The sequence below is a fragment of the Larus michahellis genome, chromosome 2 (genome assembly GCF_964199755.1).
Source record: "Larus michahellis chromosome 2, bLarMic1.1, whole genome shotgun sequence".
Classification (NCBI taxonomy): Eukaryota; Metazoa; Chordata; class Aves; order Charadriiformes; family Laridae; genus Larus; species Larus michahellis.
In genome coordinates, this window is record NC_133897.1 from 81,534,149 (window position 1) to 81,554,760 (window position 20,612).

The window sequence follows — 20,612 nt, forward strand, 5'->3', positions numbered from 1 at the left end:
ATTATGCCAGCTTTGAACAATTTATAGACTAACCTTTCTTTGCTATGTTGCCTGACATTCTCTGGACTTTTCTGCAATGTAATACCTTTTATTTAATGAATAACATTTGGCAACAGATTGTGTCTCTTTTTCCTCATTTTTCTTGCTTGTTTTTTTCATTTTTCCACCTGTCTGGACTCATCTAGTGGGGTTTTATTGTGTTTTGGGTTCTGGGGTTTTTTTGGGGGGGGTTGTGGGTTGGTTGGTTGGTTTGGTTTGGTTTTTTACTATACCTATATATATTTCTATTACTTATAAGCCGCTTATCTCTTCCTTAACTTTTAAAATGATCCTTTGCCTTATAATAAGACTCACCTGGGACAGCAAGCCAAACAACTCAGAGCTCTTTCACTTAAAAAGAGAAGAAAAGCTCAGCATTTACTCTCTAGACAGATTTCCTGGAGCTTGTCCAGCTCTAGTTTAAATTATCTTCATGAGGCTGTTCTTAGCAGTTGCACTGTTGCATTATGCATGATTCCTGACTGCTCCTAGTATGAACAAACCACACAGTGTTTGGTTAGTGGTTTTCAATTTTATGCTAAGCTGTACAATTTGTTGGTGTTATTTAGGTTAATATGCTATTATTTTGCATATTTATAACTCTCCCATTACATTTTTGTTAATAATGATGTCATGTTTGGTAGCAAGGATCAATAAGACTTCTAGTGTGTAATGTTTACATATTTATATTATTACAGTATAATAAGTCTCTTAGGCAGCTCTCTGCATTGGAATCACTTTGTAGATACGTCTTTCAGGTAATTTCATGCCTACAGTGCCTGCTTGAATAGCAGTGATACACTGTGCTGAGATGAAATCTAGCCCGCAACTAGCATACAGGTATAAGAACAGGCAATTTATCTTCAGTGTCTGCATCAGAAAATAAATGGTGATGCATTACATCCATTTCCACTTCCACTGGATGGATTCTCTTTTACCTATTGTGTTGCTTTTCCACTTCCACACGTGGTATTTTCTTTAGCATAACTCTGAAGAGCACTTCTGCACTCTCTCCCCAAGTCATCCCTTCCAGAGAGATATATTGAGTTTATGGGTGCGTACGGCACCTCTTGGAGGAAGAACTTCAGGTTCTTCCTTATAAAATTCCCTTTCTGCTCCCCAGATGCTTTATTTACTTCCTTTTGTGCTGGCAGAAGGTTTCTTTAGTTACTGCTGCACCCTGCAAAACAGCAGCAATACCATGAAGAAAATAAATGTTGCCCCTGTTAGTGAGTAAACCACTTGCCTAATGCTTTTGCGCACCAGAAGGCTCATCAGTGCCCCTGACCCAGTCGTTGAAGTGATGGGGTGCACACAGGCAGCTGGCTCTTATGACCGAGACCCTGGGGGCAAAAAGGTTTGCTTGCCGATCTCCCACTATGCTGCTTATTCTGCCTAATAATAGTGATCACTGTAGTGTGAATGAGTATCACTGACTAATTATAGAGGGCTAGATTATGTCCTCTTAATTCCTTAATGGGCGCAAGAAGCACTAAGCGCTCCCTCTCGCCTGTTCGCCTGTCTGTGTGTTTGTGCAGGAGCACGCAAATGTCCAGTGGTGCATCAGAGCGTGCAGAGACTTTTCCTGCGGTGCTGGCTAGCTGAAACTCGATGGCAAAAGCTGAAGTCACCTCTTCTTTGACGGTTCTCTACCCTGCCCTTTCCCCAGAGGCACATTCTGACTCCTCTGACCCGAACTAGAGCCTCCTGAACGAGAGTCCAGCAGGTATGCGCTTTCAGGTTTTGGAGAGGATACACACTGGTATGCTGTGAAGTCTGCAATGGTGTCAAAAGATCACGCAATATAGATGACCAGCGTTGCCAAATCAAGTGTCAGAAAGTGGCAGAATATCACAGGAAGCAGAGCAAGGTTGCAAAAAAAACCAAACCAAACAACTCAAATGTGATTGAAAAAAGCGAAATGGAAATAAGTTTTTTATTTAATATTGCAGAATAAGAAACAAGTCAATAAGGATAGCATTTCACAAAATTTCACTCTTGTATTCCTTCCAAAGGCATCTTGCTGGCTTACAAGAGACTCCTGTCCCTCTGTGAAAATGCTCCTGTTTTAAGTTGTTTTACCTCAAAGGAGGAAATGTTATACGGGATGTTCTTACTCAGATCCCAGAGCAGAGTGAAAAGCTGGAGCATGGACAATTTGTCTAACCAGATAGACTCTCCTCTTTTCACTCATCATTCTTTAAGTGCTTCCCTTTACTGCACTTAAATTTAAGATCGCATGGCTTGAAAATTATGAGAATGAAAAATAACCATTTTTTCCCCCTTTATGATTTTAAGCACTTAGTACTAGCAGTTTCTAGGTTTTTCCCTATTACCAGAAACTTACTTTTCCTTTCTTTAATAAAGGTAGAAACTGTTCCTTGATTACGAAAGACATGTCATAGCACAAGACTTATAACACAAGTCTGAGCAAAGCTGAACATAGTTCGGTGATCTGGTCCATGGTGAACAGCCTGAGCCATGTCCAACACAAATGCTGATCAAAAGACCTCCACCACCAGAAAAAGTCTATCAGGAGTTGTACCTACAAATACATCAATGCCTCCTCGAGCAATAACCTGAGCATATGCATCCGTCTGCTCTCTTTCCTTTACCCTTCCTCCTACCAAAAATCATCCTCCAATCAAAGCCATGCCCTCTTGCAGAGATTTCACAGGAAGCCAGCGGTACAGAAGCTCTCTGGAAGGCCTGGGTGTACATCCTGATCTAGTAAATGTCAGTTCAGTGTCTGAGGTAATTTTTCAATTTCAGAAGAAAAATCAAACTTACATGGTGTTTTTAACTTTTGTAACTCTAGAGGGAAGAACAGCGTACAAATAAACTATTACTGCAGGCTTTTTTTTATGATATGTTAGTAATGAGTCAAACACTAGTGACAAATTCCTGCAAAGTTTTAAAAAATGCTAGAATGTTGGCTTGCATAAAGCTGTCCATTCACATGACAAACTCTGAGTTTGGGTCTAAACTTCATTTCTCCCTTTCATTCCTGAAAAAGACAATGCTGGTTGTAGTCACTTCTTTCAAACTGTGTTGGCATCTCCTGGTCCCAAGGCTTTAGGCTGGGCCCTTGACTCTTTCCCATGGTACTTCACAATGACATAGTTCCTTTGGTTTGGTGTGGACACTCGCATTTCCCTCATTTTCTATTAAAAACTGAGGTTTGTTCTTATGGCCTTGGGCTAAGGTTTGGCCACCATTCCCCACCAATGGCGTTTCAAAGTGTTGCACACATATCGTTTATGAAATGCTGTGGTGTCCTTCGGGCTTCAAATACATAAAAACAGGCTACGAATTTTTAGCTCCATTTGCTGCTGCTGAGGAGCAAATAAATTTATAATTTGTCTCTGCACCTTTCTGCTTTTAATTACTGTACTGTTGGTTTATTTTTCTGCTGTTAGTCTGATTTAGGTAGCACAGCACCTGTATTCATACCAGTATCCTAAATATAAGGGTCTTTACAGGTAACATTTGAATCTGTTGTGTGAATCTTGTCTTGAGTTTTAGCTTCATTAGAACAGACAAAGATTCAGCTGGTTTCACCCTTGCTGAAGACGCCTGTTCCATAAGTCTTGTGAACTAATTGTTACAACACTAAAGTCATATGAAGAACTTGGATAAACAGTGTTCTTCCAGTAATCATGCCTATGTGTGAAGTCTCTGTTTAAGGATTTTCAGTGCTGTATTTCTACTGTGGCTAGTATGCCTCGCTCACAAAAGAATACCTACACATAAGCAGCCATGACATGCTTTAGTGGATAAAAATAATGCATATTGTTTTGCATTCAGATGGTCAAAGAGAATGCAAAAAGCCTTAGATTGTGCACAGAGATGAAAAACCCTGCTCTCTACATTCTCCACAGTTCAGAAGTATACTTGCAATGCTCAGGAGACGTGTACAAGTGAGCACAGGCACCAGAGGCACATACAGAGCTAGTTTCTTATTCTGATGAGGCCAAATGTCATTCTTCAGTATTGAGCCTCTGAGACTGGCTATAAAAACAGCAGACATTGATTCTGTTCTTATTTTGTTTACAGACCATAAGAGAGGCTTATGAAAATGTCAAGTTTAGATCACTGAAAAATGAATTCCTCTGTTTATTCTAATTTTGGCCTCATCCACACGCTTTTACTCTGCCTATATCTCCATCTATATGGAAATGTTTTCCCCTCATATTGCTATAGAGTGGAATTCAAAATGGAAAGGATATCTAGAATACTATTTAAAAACTCATGAAGAGAAAGTTACATACAAAAATTCACACCTGTTTTAGCATCCATATTATAACCTCAGAGATTGTATACTAGTTACCTTACTCTCAAAAAATCAGTATACATGTTTGATTCTCCTATCTTTTACACCAGATCTGTTTTGCTTTCTCTCATTTGTCTTGACTAGGATATGACTGATGTAGCAGAGAGTGAAATACAGTCAGTCAAACACCTAAATACCTACTTTGGAAAGCCATTGTAGCAGCTGGGTGTTAAAGCTAGGATCATAAGTACTGTGACATTTTTTGTGTGAGCAATTGGATGACTGACCTTTTAAAAATGTGAGGTTCAGTTTAGCCCATCGCCTTCATCCTGCTTGTGAGACAGAGGTTACTGCTTAAAGTGTATCTATGAATGTCTTGAAATACTCACTTTTCTCATCCTTCTTACTGTTGCCAAACCCTGCTGTACTCAGCTGTCCGTCACAATCAGTGCAAGCCAGTATCACAGTGCATCCTGGGGGCTTGGGTTCCCAAAGACTCATCCTCTGGGGTTTCCACTATATGGGAAAGCATACTCTGCTGTCTGGATGACAGTGTTTACACAGCTTACTGGTGTCCCATTTATCCTAATTAAGGCCCCCATGGTAATTATGTTCACACTGGGACATTTGGATAAAATTACACGTTTGTTTTGAGTCGTGGTTTAGTCTCCTCCTCCAAGTCTTGCTTTTAAGCTGGGCTTCTTCACAACTTTACTTTGGAACCCGTAAAAATACTACAAATAGTTGTTTATATTTTAATACTATATCCACACACAAATTTATATGTTACATATATACACACATCTATATATTTACAGTATCTTTTATACATAAAATATATGTAGTTGCTAGTTCAAGTTCTTAGTTGCTGCACTCTTAAGATTCTGATTAGCAACACAAAATCTAGAGTGATATAATTTCATTCTGCTGTTTCAGAAAAAACTTCAAGACCATAATTTCTAATCTCCTCTTCTTTTTTGGGGGTGGGGTGAAATGGGGTGTTTTATTACACTGTATGCAAGGAAAGACCTCCTGGTTTAGCCAGATTAACAAAACTGAGGCCACAGTATCTCACAGGAAGATATTAAACGAAGATATTATTGGACATAATGGGAGAAGAATAAGAATCAAAGTTAATCCCATGAAGTTCAGAGAGTCGTATATTTTTTTTTTCTTTTTTTTTTTTTTAACAGGACCCATTTTTATTAAAATACGTTGCTAGTTTTAGAGGCACAGAGATAATTTCTGATGGATGGCACAGTGGTGTTTGACAGAAGAATCCTACGTGGGTGTTGAACTCTTCCCTCACCTTTCTCAATCACCAGAAAACAAACTGGAAAAGTGGAAATAGCAGGGTCAGGTCAGGTGAGCGCATACTTAAACATTTCACAGGGAGCAAGGTGCAGAGCAGTGATCTGCCCTCATGTTCCATTAATTCAGAGACAGCTGTCATTTATCTTTTGATGGAAGATAGAGGTTGAAATGCTTGACACAACATATCAGGCCTAATATGGAAAGATATGAGCAATGTGGGCTCAGTTCTGTAAAAGTGAGTTACTGTGCAAAGAGGTTTCATAATTCCCCCACTGACGTTTAACAGAGAACTTTGGCCACATTTCAGCAAATACAAATTGCCCAGTTATAGTTTTGAAAAAAAAAAAAAAAAAGTCCAAGGATTGCATGGGGAATTAACCACATAATTTCTATTAGAGGCTATATGAATTGCATGGCTAAATCCTTGTGAAGCTTCTTAAATGCTTAAGAGAGTCTTAAAGATAGCTTTTGAAATGCAGGTAGGTAGGGAAAAAGTTAAATAAATTGGTGGGGAAGCACTCCTTTTTGCTTCTGGAAAAACTGACTGCAAGATGACAACTCAGACATACCAGCTTCTTTAGTTGTCAAAGTATTAGCATCTGCAAGTCAATTTGGTGGGAAATACCATTAAAAAGATAAAAGAGAGCAAAACCAAAAACCATTTCAGTAAAGACTCACTCAATAGTGCTGTAGATCCAAGAGAATAAAAGTGATTTTTATAAAAACCGAAGTGTGTGGGGGGGTTGACAGTAAGACACAAAAGCGAACCTCTAAACAACATTTAATGCAAGAAACTACACTATATGCAATAGAAATAGCAGAGAAAATCAGCACAGCACACTACTGACTCAGTAAGAGACCTTATATGTGGTAAGGGGTTTAGGAGCTAATGAGCTGCTGTTGGTACAGCTCTATATCTTACCCTTCCCTTGTTTTAGGAATGAAAAGGACTTTCCCCCACCTCTCGCAATTCAGATGGGACTACTAAAGGTACTGGGGCTAGGCAGGTTCTTCGTGCTTCTGGATACTCAAACTTCACAGGTCACAACTTTATGAGGACATTATCTTGCTGACCCCTCTACCCTTCTATTTACAATTGTGTGCATTTTACCTTTCCTCACATGTATGAACTGATAATATTAACAACTTAGAAAAGAGGTGCTGGGAAGCATGTGCTTGCGCTTTTGCACAACATCTGGATAATAGCAAACAGGCCAAAGCATCATACTGTGTTTCATGGAGGAAAGCTCCAGAGACAGCCTGTCCTTGTTCCAACACCGTCCGGTCTCACTGATCCAATTTTGGGAACCACAACTTTAAATTTACAGGGTGACATTTTGTTCTTGGTAATCTGTAGTAAAACAGAGAATAGGTGAGTCCAGGCTTTCAGTAATTCATAGGTTATGAATTACTGGTCCTAACTCCTCCTGCTGGTGACTCACGCTTGTAGTTTGCCCAGCCTCATGTGGGGCACGTCATCCTGATGAAGGTCTGAATTTGAATTCGTAATTGCTGCCTCCTGAACTGAAAAGTTCTCAAGGTCTAGGTATTTTCATCCAGTCCTGTCTCTGACAGGAGAACAGGAGCAGCAGAAATTGCTGACGTACCTTCAGTTCAGCTTTTCATGACTTTTAGAAACTTATTCTGTCATAGGGGAAAAAGTTTTGTGCTTGTCATTGCCTAAATTTTGTGTGGTTATTTTTTTTTTTATCTTTGCTTGAATGTAACCGTTTTTGAGTCTGAAGAAAACAGAAGTAAAACATTTTTCCCTTGATAAAGAAAAATTGCTTAAAATATTTTGCTGCCAAAGCAAGAAAGAAATGAGAGTTGAAAACAAAAGAAAAGCTCTGTGTCAAGAATTGGCTTTGACTGCAATAGAGAAAAGTGGTTTTAATTGGTTCAATATGCCTATCTTTTCTCTTTTTTTCCTTTTTTTTTTTCTTTTTTTAAAATCCCATACTGAGAATTAATAGTTTGGTTGGCTTTCTGAGAAATTCTTCCCCTTTGGGGTTTGCTTTTTTTTTTGTTTGGTTGGGTTTTCTTGTTTGGTTTTTTTCGTTTGGTTTTTTTCTGTATTTTGAAATACATTGTTTCAAAATACTGGGGACATCCAGTGCTGTGGGAAAGTCTCCTGTGACTCTTGTAAGATGTCAAAGAGGTGTTAAGAGAGCTTTGGTATACTTGTAGGAAAAAACCCTCCCCTATGATTCAATATCATGTTATTAAAGGAATGTCTTACTGGGCTATTTTGATGCTACTCAATGAAGTACAATGTTACTTGGAGTAAGCAAGATAAATGAATCTTCCCATAACAGCTATTTCCCTTCAGCTGAAAAAAAAAAAAAAATATCCTGGGCGGGGAATTCAGATTTTATGAGCTGTTTTCGGGTAGAAAACTAATGGAAGGTGCTGAGAGGGAGGCGAAGGGTGAAGAGCCTCCTTCTCTCTGGGCTCTGCCCCTCGTGTAAATGCTGTTATTCTACTCACGCAAAAGGAAGGAATATGTGTTTATATGTTCCAAAGACACAGGCAGCACCCTAAAACAATTAAGAAGGGAGAAACGAGAGAGGCTCTTTTTATTCATTGCCATGGTTAAGCCACGCTAGGCTGCAGCACAGTGTCCCAGTGTGTTTGAGGGATGTAGCAGCAGGCACGGTGTTTTGTGCCTGGAAAGGGTCAGACAGACTGCTGCCGGGTACCCTGCCAGGACGTCTGTTCCTCTGTGCAACAGCGATGCCTTGGTGGCATCGCTGAACCCCCCCTGTCAGCCTGACACCCCCCACGCAGCTGCTGCCAGAGGTGCGCGGCGTTTCCCAGCATGGTCTACTCTGCCATTCTGCGTTCACATGCCTCTGCGAAGCAAACGTGTCCCTCCTCTAGACATCGCTCCAGCTTATGGAGTCAGTGTTGCAGTTTGAAGTGCTGAGCCAACCCCGTGTTTTAATTCAAATTTCATCTGAGATTTCTTTGATCCTTCTGTTCTTAAGGAAAATAATCACCATCTTTAGGGTTCCTTTACGTTTCCTGAGAATATAGATCAAAGCTAGGGAGGTAACAGTTTTCTTGAATAAAAATTAAAGTAAAAAGCTGAAAAATGTAGATTTTCTCAGAACAATCTTAAGCCCTTTATGTAGGTCAAGGTCACGATGTCTAAATAAATGGAATACAAAGTTTCCTGTGCTATTGTATGCCCTCCTTAGATCTTTCTTAAGTTCACTCCATAGAAGAAAGCAGGAGCTTCCCACCCCGACTGTGAGCGGGAAGGGACTGCGGTGAGTAGGAAGTTACCAAGTGCTAACAACCGAGCTGCTGCAGAGGAGGTGGCACGCATCCCACATTGTAAGGCTGGAGCAGATTGTGGCCTTCCTCTTCTAGGGGAACAGTAATTCCTTCACAACTATATTTGCTGGATAGTAGCAAGACCTTTATCTAGAGGCATAATCTGTTCCTTAGGGCTTCTGCTGAATTCAATTAGAGATGGGTTGTAGTTTCTTTCTTTCTATTTTTCTAACACAAGCACTAAATAATGATCTATGATCACCTCTAGACTGGGGGTTTGACAACATTCCCGTACTCCACTTTGGTGAAATAGGACTGGCACCTAGCATAGGGTATATACAATAGCTTTGAAATGTTTATAGTCATAATATGACTACATATTGGGTAAAGGGGATATGACCTTGCCCTCCTCTTCCCCATACTTCTCTATTTGTCTCACTGCAAGAACACTTATTTTTGTTTCAGACTGTTCAGGTTTAAGGAAGCCACTAATTTATATAGGGCATGCTCAGAGGCTTAGCATAATCATTCCCAGAGTAACATGACTGTTTCCATTAGCATAATTATGCCCATATTCATTACATGATTCGTATTCTTATAATTTTTTTTTAGGAGTCACAATTCCCCACTTTATTAGATTTTTCTTTTCTGAAGAATTGTTATATTTTTTTAATCATCCCTTATTTTTCAATTTAACTTTCAGAGGTGAAATAGGAAATTTGGTTCCTTTCTGAGTAACTTCCCCTAGCTGAGGTTGTGACCTGAGTCACTATAAGTGACGCGAGGAGAAACTAGAACTAAAGCGTATGGCTCTCAAAAGCTGCGCCCACATGATTTTCCGATCACACTTGCCTTTCAATTTTAGTTCGTAAGACATAGGGCTAGAGTTGCATTCTGACCTGTACTCTGTATTCTCACCATTTCCTTCTAGTTCTTAAAGGATCATATCACCCCTACACCTTCCTTACTGAATCAGGAAATACATATTGTTCCAGTTTCAAATGCTACAATGTGGGTGAGTGCATATAGACCTAAACAGAAGCTGAATGGACCATTTAGCAGACAGCAGTTTCCTGCTTGCTTACATGCAGAAACCCAATAAGGCTTAGCTGACACAAACTATGATGGGTTTCTTCGGGCTTAAAGAGGTTGCCATATCCTGTTTTAGAACAGCTGCTACATAATTCTTGGTCATATGGTAGCCTTTAGGAAACTGTCCTGTAAGGAAAAAACCCTGTATTTTAGAAGTCTTTTGCGCACGTGTGTGTGTATATATATATATACACATACATATATATATATTTATATATAAAACCCCAATTTTTTTAATATATTTTTTTTACAACATGTGAGCTTTCAGGATGATTTCTCCAAACAAAGTGTCTTGATTTGCATGCCATTGAAAATCCTGTGTCCCAAGAAACAAAGTTAAATGACATGATTATATTTCCTATACCCAGGATTGGATTTTTAAGGGGGAGGGAAATAGTAGAAATGCAAACTTGCAATATTTCTTTAATTACTTCTTACTTGTGGGGAACTGATCCCAGGAAAACAATGCCCCACCTTCTATATTCATATGCAAAATACTATTATGTTTGCAGCTTTGTGTCAGTCAAATATGAGCGATCTTTTCCCCAGTGCTAGCACATATCTGTGTGTTGCTCTCATTTTAACACGGACAGAGATGTGACAGAGTTTTCACCTTCCCAGTTAGAATAGTGCATGTTTTCTGACAGCTCCCTGGTTAGGAGAAGGGGCTGGGAGCTGGATTCCTCGGCTCAGTGCGACTCTCCGAGTGCGTTTTTTGGTCAGAATCACCAGGTGACTTGAACATGATCTAGAGGACTGGCCTCTGCTTGGCCTCAGGAAGTCCTGATTAATACTCACGGCTGCTGAATGACTGACAACCCTCAACTACAAGGAGAGAATGATGATTCACAGTGCCTAACTTCAGACATCTAAATTAGGTTGGAAATCTATACTCCATACAAAGGGATTCCTTCATCTGGAACTCTGAATTAACTAACTAAAAGGAGTAGACTTAGGTGGAGCAATTACTCTCCTTTGCCAAAACAATCGGTACCTCTGCCTTGGTTGGTGAAACTCCAAATAGTTCCGCTGAAGTCGATTGTTCCTCACTCCATCTTCACCATTGCACAACTTCTCATGTCCCTTTTTCAAACAGGTTCAAGAATCAGCAATGCACCTACAAGGGCAAGAAGTGGCTTTTAACAGAAAGGTTGCTGTTTATTCCAACTCAGCGCGGCAAATTGCTGTGCAGATGTATTTGAAGAGTTGGGCTTGGAGCTTCACACTGTTTCATCATCCAGCCATTTACTTATTTTTTGCTCAGAATTTTTTGAAATTTGAGAATGTATAATTTATCATGCTTCCCTCTGTCTTGTGACAATGAAGGCCAATGGGTTTCTTGAAGCAGAAGTGTATCCTTTGAGAAGCACTGAACTGAAGAGCTCATTTAAACTGCAGTCATCGTCCATTCTACCTTCAGGATCCACAAACTCGATGGTTTCAAGCACCTGCAAAAATTTCCCTCATAGTGAAATTTTGATGAAATACAATCCTAGTGAAGCTGCTGATCTCTCTTTGAGTCCTTAAACTTTCTCAGTATATGAGATACTTCCTCCTGGCAATACCATTCTGCTGATGCTATGTGTTCAGGCTGGGTACTGTTCTTACACATTAGAGCTAAACAGAGTTCATACACTGCAGCTGAGGTAACAATGCCTGGTTTTGTTCTTTGTTTCATTTCTTTCTGACACCAGCACATAATTCTGTAGGATCTTTCCATTCTTATGGGAAGGCCCTTCCCATGTAAAAAATGGGGGTGAGAATGTCCCTATATAGGGACATCAATGGTTTTAAAAAACATTGCATTGGGAATGAGGTGACTACTACACCATGAGAAATTGCTCAAAGGTATGGCCTTGTTAAGTCCTTTGTTTCACCTGAGCTTAACCAATGTAGTTGTGAGAATGTAGTCCTTTTCAGGTCCCTTCTACTGTCAGTTGAATAGAAACACACTGTTCAATAATGATGCAGTCCACCTAAAGTCTGGGGTTACACCTCTGTTCCTCCATTGATGATAAGAGAGAATACAATTGTTTCAAGTAAGTGAGATGGCTCCAGGTCTGAGTACTGAGAACAGAATAAAAACTTGCTGAAGAACTAATATCCATCACTGACACATACTGCTTCTCAGAAAGGGCATTCAAAGTCTGTATGCTTGTTTCTTCTCTTTTTTTTTTCTTCAGTCGTTTTTTTTTCAAATAAACCCAAGCGTGCAACGGATTATGCATTATTCTCCCTTTGGAAAAAGAAATAATTACTGCTTTATTTATCTTCATTTACAGTTATATGTATGTTAAGGCCCAGATATAGTTTGAATTTCAAATGTTCTTTATGCTGAGGAAAATATTAGGAGTGGAGGTCCTCACAGAGTCAAAGAATGACTTAGGTTGGACTAGAGGTCACTTATCCCAAATACTTGCTCAATGCAGCTGCAGTCAGATCAGGTGCTCAGGGCGTTGTCTAATCAGGTTTAGAACATCTACAAGGGTGTAAATTACACATCCTCTCTGTGCGACCTGTTCCAGAGTTTGACCACCCTCTTGGTGGTTTGGGTTTTTTCCCATACCAAATTGGTTTTTTTCCTATACCAAATTAGAATTTCCCATGTTCCAGCTTATGTCTGTTGCCTTTCATCCTGTCCAGAGAATTTGTGGATGTCATTGGAAGTGTCAAGGTTAGATTGGATGGGGCTTTGAGCAACCTGACCTAGTGAAAGATGTCCCTGCCCATGGCAGGGAGTGGTGGACTAGATGATCCTTAAAGGTCCTTTCCAACCCTTCCAAACCATTCTGTGATTCTACGATTCTATGATCCTTCCTCTGTGCACCTCTGAGAAGAGCCCGGCTTAGTCTTCTCTAGCCCTACTCATAACATTTTGTATGTAGTAGTAAGGTGTTTCCCCAGCCTTCCCTTTTTCAGGCTGGACAAACTCAGACCTCCTAGCCTCTCTTTGCATACTGTGGGATCCAGCCTCCTACCACCTTGGTGGTCCTCTGATGGACTTGCTCCAAGTCTGTGGATAAGTGTCTGTCTTGTACTGTGGAGCTCAAAAGTAGACACAGCAGGCCAGTACTCCCAGGCCCTTTTTTGAAAAGCTGCTTTTCAGCTGCTTGGACCTCTGGCTGTGCTGATGCATGGGGTTATATCTCCCCAATAGAAGGACTTGGCATTTGCTTTTGGTCATCTTCATGAGGTTCCATCAGACCCTTTTTCCAGCCTGCTTACATCCCTTTGAATAGCAACCCTGTCCTTCAGGGACTGACCAGTTTGATATTGTCCAGAAACTTGCTGAGAGTGCACTCTGTCCCATGATCCAATGACGTTAATAAAGACACTGAACAATACTGGGGCTTACATTAATACCAGAAGGACACCGCTAGTAACTGACTGGCAGTTGGACTTTGTACTGCTTTGTACCATATTTTGAGCCCAATGATCCATCCGTCAGTGATGTCTCCCTGGGAGCTTGATATGGTTTTGTATATATTTGTACATATTGTATCTTTTTCATTAGATCCTTTTTTATTTTATTATTAGTATTTCATTAGTTTAGTTTTTTATAAACTTATAAATCTCATCTCTCTTCTTCCTCTCCTTGGAGCGAGAGGTGGGGGAGAGCATCTGTCGTCTTGTATTGGCCAACTTGTCCCAAACCATGACACATGGAGACCCACAAAGAGAAGTGGATAAAGTTGAAAACTACATGGGTTAAGCTTATATTATTTTAAAGCTATTTTTTTTACTGATGTCTTGTAATAACATGTGCCATCTCCAGGGTTAAACATATTTGAGATCATTGGATGAAAAGAACTCAGTAGAAGCAATAACCTGTTGCCAGCACAATGAAGAAAATGTTGGGGTTTTTTTCCTATGTTATTCTAATATTTCTTTAACAGAGAGGAAAGAAAAAAAATAAATAAATAGCTGGACTCCTGAAAGGTTGCCTCTGCTCTCATAAACTGAAAATATCTTATTTTTCTGTGACAAGTGCACCTTAAAGAAACAAGAGAACATGAGCTACTTTCCCATCCATTTATCTGTGAGCGAGTGCCATGACAAATGAATACCCTAGGGTGACTCTGGAGTTAGTCACCAGAGCCCCCTCTGTGACTTCCCTGATGACTTCACTTTTATTATTGCATAGCAGGACTATAGTGCCAGAGTGACTGAGTAAAGCACACAACAAATTCTTTACTCCCCCTGCATACCGAGACAAGGTGTGGTATAACTCTGTTATGTATGAGATATCGCTTGCTTGTGGTAATGCTGAGATGCCTCCTTGGACTCCAGGCCTCTTAACCTTACAGTGCAAGTAACCCTTTTTTTGGTCAGTGAAATGAATCAGTGAAATTCAGCCTACGCGTAAGTAAGTGCTTGCAGCATTGGGGTCTGACTCCACCGTATTTGCAAAGCAGCACTTGTTGAAAAAGGTACAGCTCATCTGATACCTGGCTAGGTCAAGGCTAAGCAGTGCTTTTATTTGAGAACATTTTGATCACTGCCACGTGCACAGGAAAATATGTGGTGGCGGTGTGTGCATGTTTATCATAACCTAACAGAAAGACACCCATTAATCAGCAAAATAGAGAATGCCATACTGAAACAGTTCAGGTGTCCTTCTTCCATGCCCATCTCTTGTGTGTGCTAATACCGTCTGCTTTGGAGGAAAGCAAAAGTAACCTTGCAGAACAATTATACTGCACATTGGCCTAGGAAATGTTCCCTCTTGGCGACCACTATATAACTACATTATGCCTTGAAACATGGGGGATTAAATCCTAGAAAGCTGAATTTAGTCTTAAAAATGTGGATTTGAGTACTGAGCATCTTTGCTGCCAACACATTTGTGTAGCTTTTTCTGAATAACCTGCCTTGATGTTGTAACACGCTGATAATGAAAAATGTGGAGGGAGCAGAAGGAGGAGAGAGAGGGAATATTCACATCACTTACCTTCTAACTAGGTAATGGAGCTGTATTGGTTAAGAGGCTTGTTTCCCTGGGCTCCCTGTATTGCTAATGGAGACAAATGGATTCCTCCAGAGAGGGGCTCAGGGCGGAAGCGCCACTTTAGTTCTCTGACTCCTTCCAGGGTGTAGTTGTCCTTTCTCTCTCTGCTGATTGCACAGCCAGCACAGAAACATTAACCTGCTGCCTGAAGCTGTCACTCCCTCAGGTGGCAACAGCTTCCACTGTGCAATATCCCTTTCCACTTTCCTGTGTGCATGTTTAAGAATGAGGGCTATAGTCTGAATTTTTTCTGTAGCCACAAAGGGCCTTTGGAGGATGAAGAGTAAGAGAAGCAAGGTGAAGGGTAAATGCTAAGAAACAATATCTGTAAGTGAAGCCACGTTGTACCTATTTGACTTGACTGCTTACATTACCTTGCAACTCTGTTTTCCAGGTTTCAGTAACAATCCCGCATGGCTGTGGCTGAACTTGCCACATCTCACGCTACTTTTACGGACTTTTTAATATCTAACAAAATGCTTTGAATCAATATATCCAATAGGGTGTCTCTGTGATGTTGTAATGTGAAGTAATGAATGATTAAATAAACCTACAGCTAAAAACTGATTTTTAAATAATTTTTAATCTTATTCTCTTTCTGTTGCTAGATTTGTGCTGTTACAGTTAAAGCAGCTAGTGGCCATTTAGAAGTACAGTGCATACAAGTCTGTTACGGTCATAGCCGGGCCCACAGATGCTCAGTTTTGTGTGTTGGCTTAGTATGACTAATTACAGCACAGAGTACTTTCACAGTCGGAATCCTATGGAGAACCGTGGCTGATTGCGTACCTGCCTTAACCTGGTGAAAATGACTGCAGAAAATGTGAGGTAATGGGCTTGTGAGCCCACAGTATTTTGATTCATTTTAATAGTCGGATGTAGAGGGATTGCTAAAAATGAGCTAAGTACAGAAATAAAGTAAGCCATTCTGGGGCAGAGCCAGTATTTAACGGTCCTTATCTGTATGACCACATAATCATTGGTGCCAATCTTAGCTTCTGCCTTAAGTCAAAGTGAGCTGTCAGTATTTTTCCAGAGGAAGTAGCCCTTGAACCATTTACCCATTGCTGGGGGTGAAACTGCTACAGGTTCATCAATGGTGTGCTCATACCTGCTTGTATGCAGACTGATGAAATGTGAAAACCCTAGCTGCAGCTCCTGTGAGAATTGGAGGCAGCCAGGGGACGTCAAAGAACCTAAAAGGATGTGTGGTTCCTAACAAATGTCTTTCCCCATCACACTTGTTTTCATGTTTCCTGCTCCTTCAACATATTTACATTCCCTCACTCAGGGAAATTTGCCTGTTCTAGAGAAGGTAAAACCAACCCTACTTGGTCATTTGGAAAAGTGCTGTTTTGATGGGGAAGTGCAGCCCACCAGTTAAATCAGAACCTCCATATTAAGCTCTGTTTTTCTGGATAGCCTTCTGCTCAGTTTCAACCAACGCCAACCTGGTTACGCTAAACCCCTTAGTGAATCCAGTGGTCGATCATTTTGTTTTCTCTTTCTACATGTGTCATACCTAACTAGTGGGTGTAGAGAAGTCCCCATATTTCTTTGAATGTCTGCTCTTGCAGCACATGGTGGCCTCTACTCCTTTTTCTGAACTCCAGAGCCCTCTGCTTCCATCACCTTTCCCAGTCCTGCTGCCCTTTTGGAGTGTCTTGCCTAACCAGCCGCCTTCTATAGCACCAGAATCCCCAGGGTTATCCATGTCATTAGGAAGAAGGCACTCTCAACTTTTTGTCAGCAAAAAGGGGAACCTCTCCATACCCAAGCTTTTCCTAAGGTCCAAAGGCATCCCACAAAAGCAGCGGCACAGAGGGGTTCAGTGGCTATGGTGCCTTCTGTCTGCAGCCATCGAATTCCAACCTCCATTTCACCCCGTATCTCTGCTCTCAAACCTCTGTAAGTTAGTTTGGATAGCATTGTCTGTGAATACGACTACAAATGGCAGCATTTATGCATTTCTGGTTGAACTGTAAGTATATTTGACTGAATCAGAAACATCCTGAGAAAAATGGAGAAATATTTATTCTCAAAGATACACATGAAAGTTCTGCTCTATAGAGTATTTTATGACTCATTCAGAGAGATGTTTTGGTTTTTTTTTTATCACACATCGCATCATTCTCTAACTTCCGAAGATGTTTGCAGCCTTCTTGTTTTTCAGAAGATTTTCCTCTCTGTATTGCCATCAGGTTCCTCATCATCATCAGGGCGAGAATCCAGTAGTAGTGATGGAATTTTGCACAAACACAGATTTCCATCTGAACCTTCCCATTGTCTATGTTGCGTTCAATTTTTTTGAATGAAGAGAAAGGATTTTCTTAAAAGTTTCTTTGGCTTTATAGTTGGGAACCTTACCAACGTTACTGCTTCCTGTTATACCAAAAAGAGTAGTCTAGCGCAAAGACCTATAAAGAAAGTTGCTCTGGTAACTGATGATTTCTTCACTTCAAATTGCCTTGCATTGTATTACAGTGTTTGCTCCTACAAATACAAATTCAAAGTTGTAGGACTATTTTCAAATATAATACTCCAGCACAGTAAGTGTTTACTAGAAACTTTCTACTGGTGAAATGAGGTGAAGAATGAATACCATTTGCCAAAAGTCAGCAGAGGGATTTGGTGATGGAGCAAAGTTCATAAATTTGCAACTTCTAACTTGGATGACTGTGCTTACACCACACCTAGGTCTTAAGTTATGATAATAATAATGCTTTATTTTTTTCAACATTTTTGCTTTTGAGTAATTGCCAGGAATCTCACTCTGCAGTCTGGAGACAGCAGAGACTGTGTTCTGCGATTAAAAGTTAGGGAGTTTTTAATGAGAGCTCCAAGGCTGATTCATAGTTCAAAGTTATGCAGAAGGTTTCTTTTCCTTTTTCTTTCTTTCCTTTTTTTTTTTTTTAATCAAAAGCAGATCATTTTTATCTCAGACAAAAATATGATAATGGCTAATTCATTGGGCGGGGAGAAGGAACGCAGGGAGTTACTGATAGAATTTAAATAAAAAAATTTAGAGGTCTAATATTTTATTTCATTTCAGAAATGTAATAAATCTTATAAAAGGCCTTACACAATTTCTCCTTGAAGATACTGCACTATGATAATGATGCCGTGCCCTTGCCAGCCAATTTCATGATTTGTTCAGGTTATTCCAATAATATCTACATTTCACGGGAGAGTATTTACATTCAAATCTTCCCTGAGATTTGTCATGCCCTGTTGTCATCGTGTTTTCTCCTGTGTCACCTTCAAGGACTGATAGGGCATGAGAATCTGTTGGAATAAACAGGACTTGAAATCCCCAGTGAAAGAAGCTGTGCCTCAGCCCTGTGGGGAACTGAGCTCCTTCACTCCCACTGATATCATTACCACTCCAAGAGACTCAGCATTTTGGAGAGGATGCTCAGTGCCTGGCAGTATTAGGATGTAATTGCCAATTTCAAGCCTATGTACAGAACTGGGTCTCAAGCCAGGAGATGGGAAAGAAGTAGCAAGCTGATTACAGAAAATCATACGTAAACACCACCAGTTGCTTCTGTAGAAGCAGTTCTCCCTTTGGAGAGCAACTTTTTCATTTCTAAAGACTCCTACTCAGTAGTAATATACTGAAGGTTACTGAAAAAGAAGAACAGCTATGGTCCCAGAAATACGTATTCTCTCTCTCTAGCTAGCGTATTCGATTCCTGGAAACAGAAAGGAGGGCAGGGAATAAAAATGGCTGTGTTTAATCAGATTAAACGGATATCTTATTAGTTATTCTACATAATTGGAACCTTTCACAAATGGAAAGAATTGACCTCTGGTGTAGCAAGGGAAAAACTGGGAGTTTATTGCTGAGATTGGGGCTAATGTGTGAATTTTAGAGGGTAGAGACAGGCCTGGGACAGGTATGAGAGACTAAGAAGACAGTGCTTCAAAATTACAGTGCAATGGATCCACTAAAAAGGGATAAATAATTTAGGGTCTGTCTTTCTAGTCAGGGACAGTTACTTTCAGGACAGTTTTTCTCTGCTCATTAACCAGACAGATCAGACCATGGACTGACAAGATGTTTGAAATATCCTTTAAAGAAACTTTAAACTTAAGAAAACTTATTTTGCAACCTGAATACTCAATTTGTGGGGGTGGGGGATAGGTGTGTAGGTGTGGTAGGCTATGAAAGTGAAGAAGTACATCCTTAAAGCACTGGGTTTTTTCTGAGTTGTGGGGTTTTGTTTCAGAATCTTTAAAAATATTTAACAAGAAATGGTTTCGCTTCCAAATGTAAAAGCAAAACATGTGGAGATAAAGATATGTAGGATTTTCTCATTTCCTCAGGTAATCTTACGAACTTATGCTTTCAAGATAGCAATAGTATACAGACGGATGGGGTATGTGCCTAGTTTTGTGGTTAATTGGCATTTTGCATTAGTAATAGTGTAATGAATGTGCTAACTTTGTTTATATCTAATGCATGATAAATCACACCCCATCTATCACTGAACGAGTGTTGAAATAACTGTTAAAACATATAGTGTTTTAGAAACCTAGAAAGTGCTATCTTCAACTGCACTTGAGCTATTCATTAGAGCTATGCTATGGGTCACACATAGCACTGACTCCGTCCATGGCCATAACTCTCACTGGCATCACTCTGAGCATCACTGCATATTTAAGCATAACCTCACACTACGCGTGCATGGAGAATGCAAGTGTATTTTTATGATGAACGTCAGAGTCCATCAGGAAACAACAACATGGTCTTATATGAAATTGTGACAAGTGTAACTACGGGCAAGGAAAGATCTTGAGTTAGAGCCCTGTCAATTTTTCCATTCTTAGTTTGCAAGGCTGATTTCCCTGATGCTCCTCATAAACCGTGCTCAGTGCAAAGGGACTCAGTACCCACCAACATTCATCCCTTCCCAGCTGGCCCCATCCCAGAAAGAAAAGGGGTTGCCGCTGTAATGTCCTCATGGCAGTGACACACATTGTGGGTGCAAGTACAGCTATATGGGCTGTGCAAACTGCCTGCAGCTCTCTGAGCGCACAGTTGGGCACCAAGGCCGGTCTGTCCTGCTAAGTGACGTGCCAGTCCTGGACTGACCTGTGAACATTGAGTCCCTCGATATGCACATTTCCCTTCTTTCTAGACAGCGGGATGCAGTGTGGCTTGATCCAGAAGCATGCCAGAGGTCCTTGCAAAGGGGTGTCCTAAAACTCGAGCTTTCTACTGCAGGAGAGCTCAATGAGAGAGCCCCCCAGCTGTGTCGGAGCGGGCACCGGGGCACCTACACTGAGGGCAAGTGGGAGGCTGTCACTGCATGTACTTGAACCACACTCACTTCTTGATGCAGGCACCGTACAAGATGGTGTTTAAACGTAACCTATGGTCAGAATTAGCAAATGCGATTTACACAGCCCCAGCACGACTGCACGTCAAGTAATTCCCTCCGGTGGGCATTCCTTGCTCATTTTGTTCAAAGAGAAAGAGCCAGCCTTTGCCAGCTAGGCGGTGTTACACATCCCAACATTAGCATATTTCTATTAAAACATATGTTATTTTGTTCAATTATGACATGTTTCTTCGTTCTTAGCCTGAAGCGATATTTGAGA

The 20,612-nt window shown here is 40.5% G+C and overlaps 1 long non-coding RNA gene across 1 annotated transcript in view; it reads left to right on the plus strand.

Annotated features, from left to right (window-relative positions):
* Positions 1-1,765, plus strand: part of LOC141738316 (uncharacterized) — a 45,311-nt gene extending 43,546 nt beyond the window's left edge. The window contains exon 3 of the long non-coding RNA XR_012585370.1: positions 1,578-1,765. This is a non-coding gene — a long non-coding RNA (uncharacterized LOC141738316). The remainder of the gene's footprint in view (positions 1-1,577) is intronic.
* Positions 1,766-20,612: the final 18,847 nt, after the last annotated feature.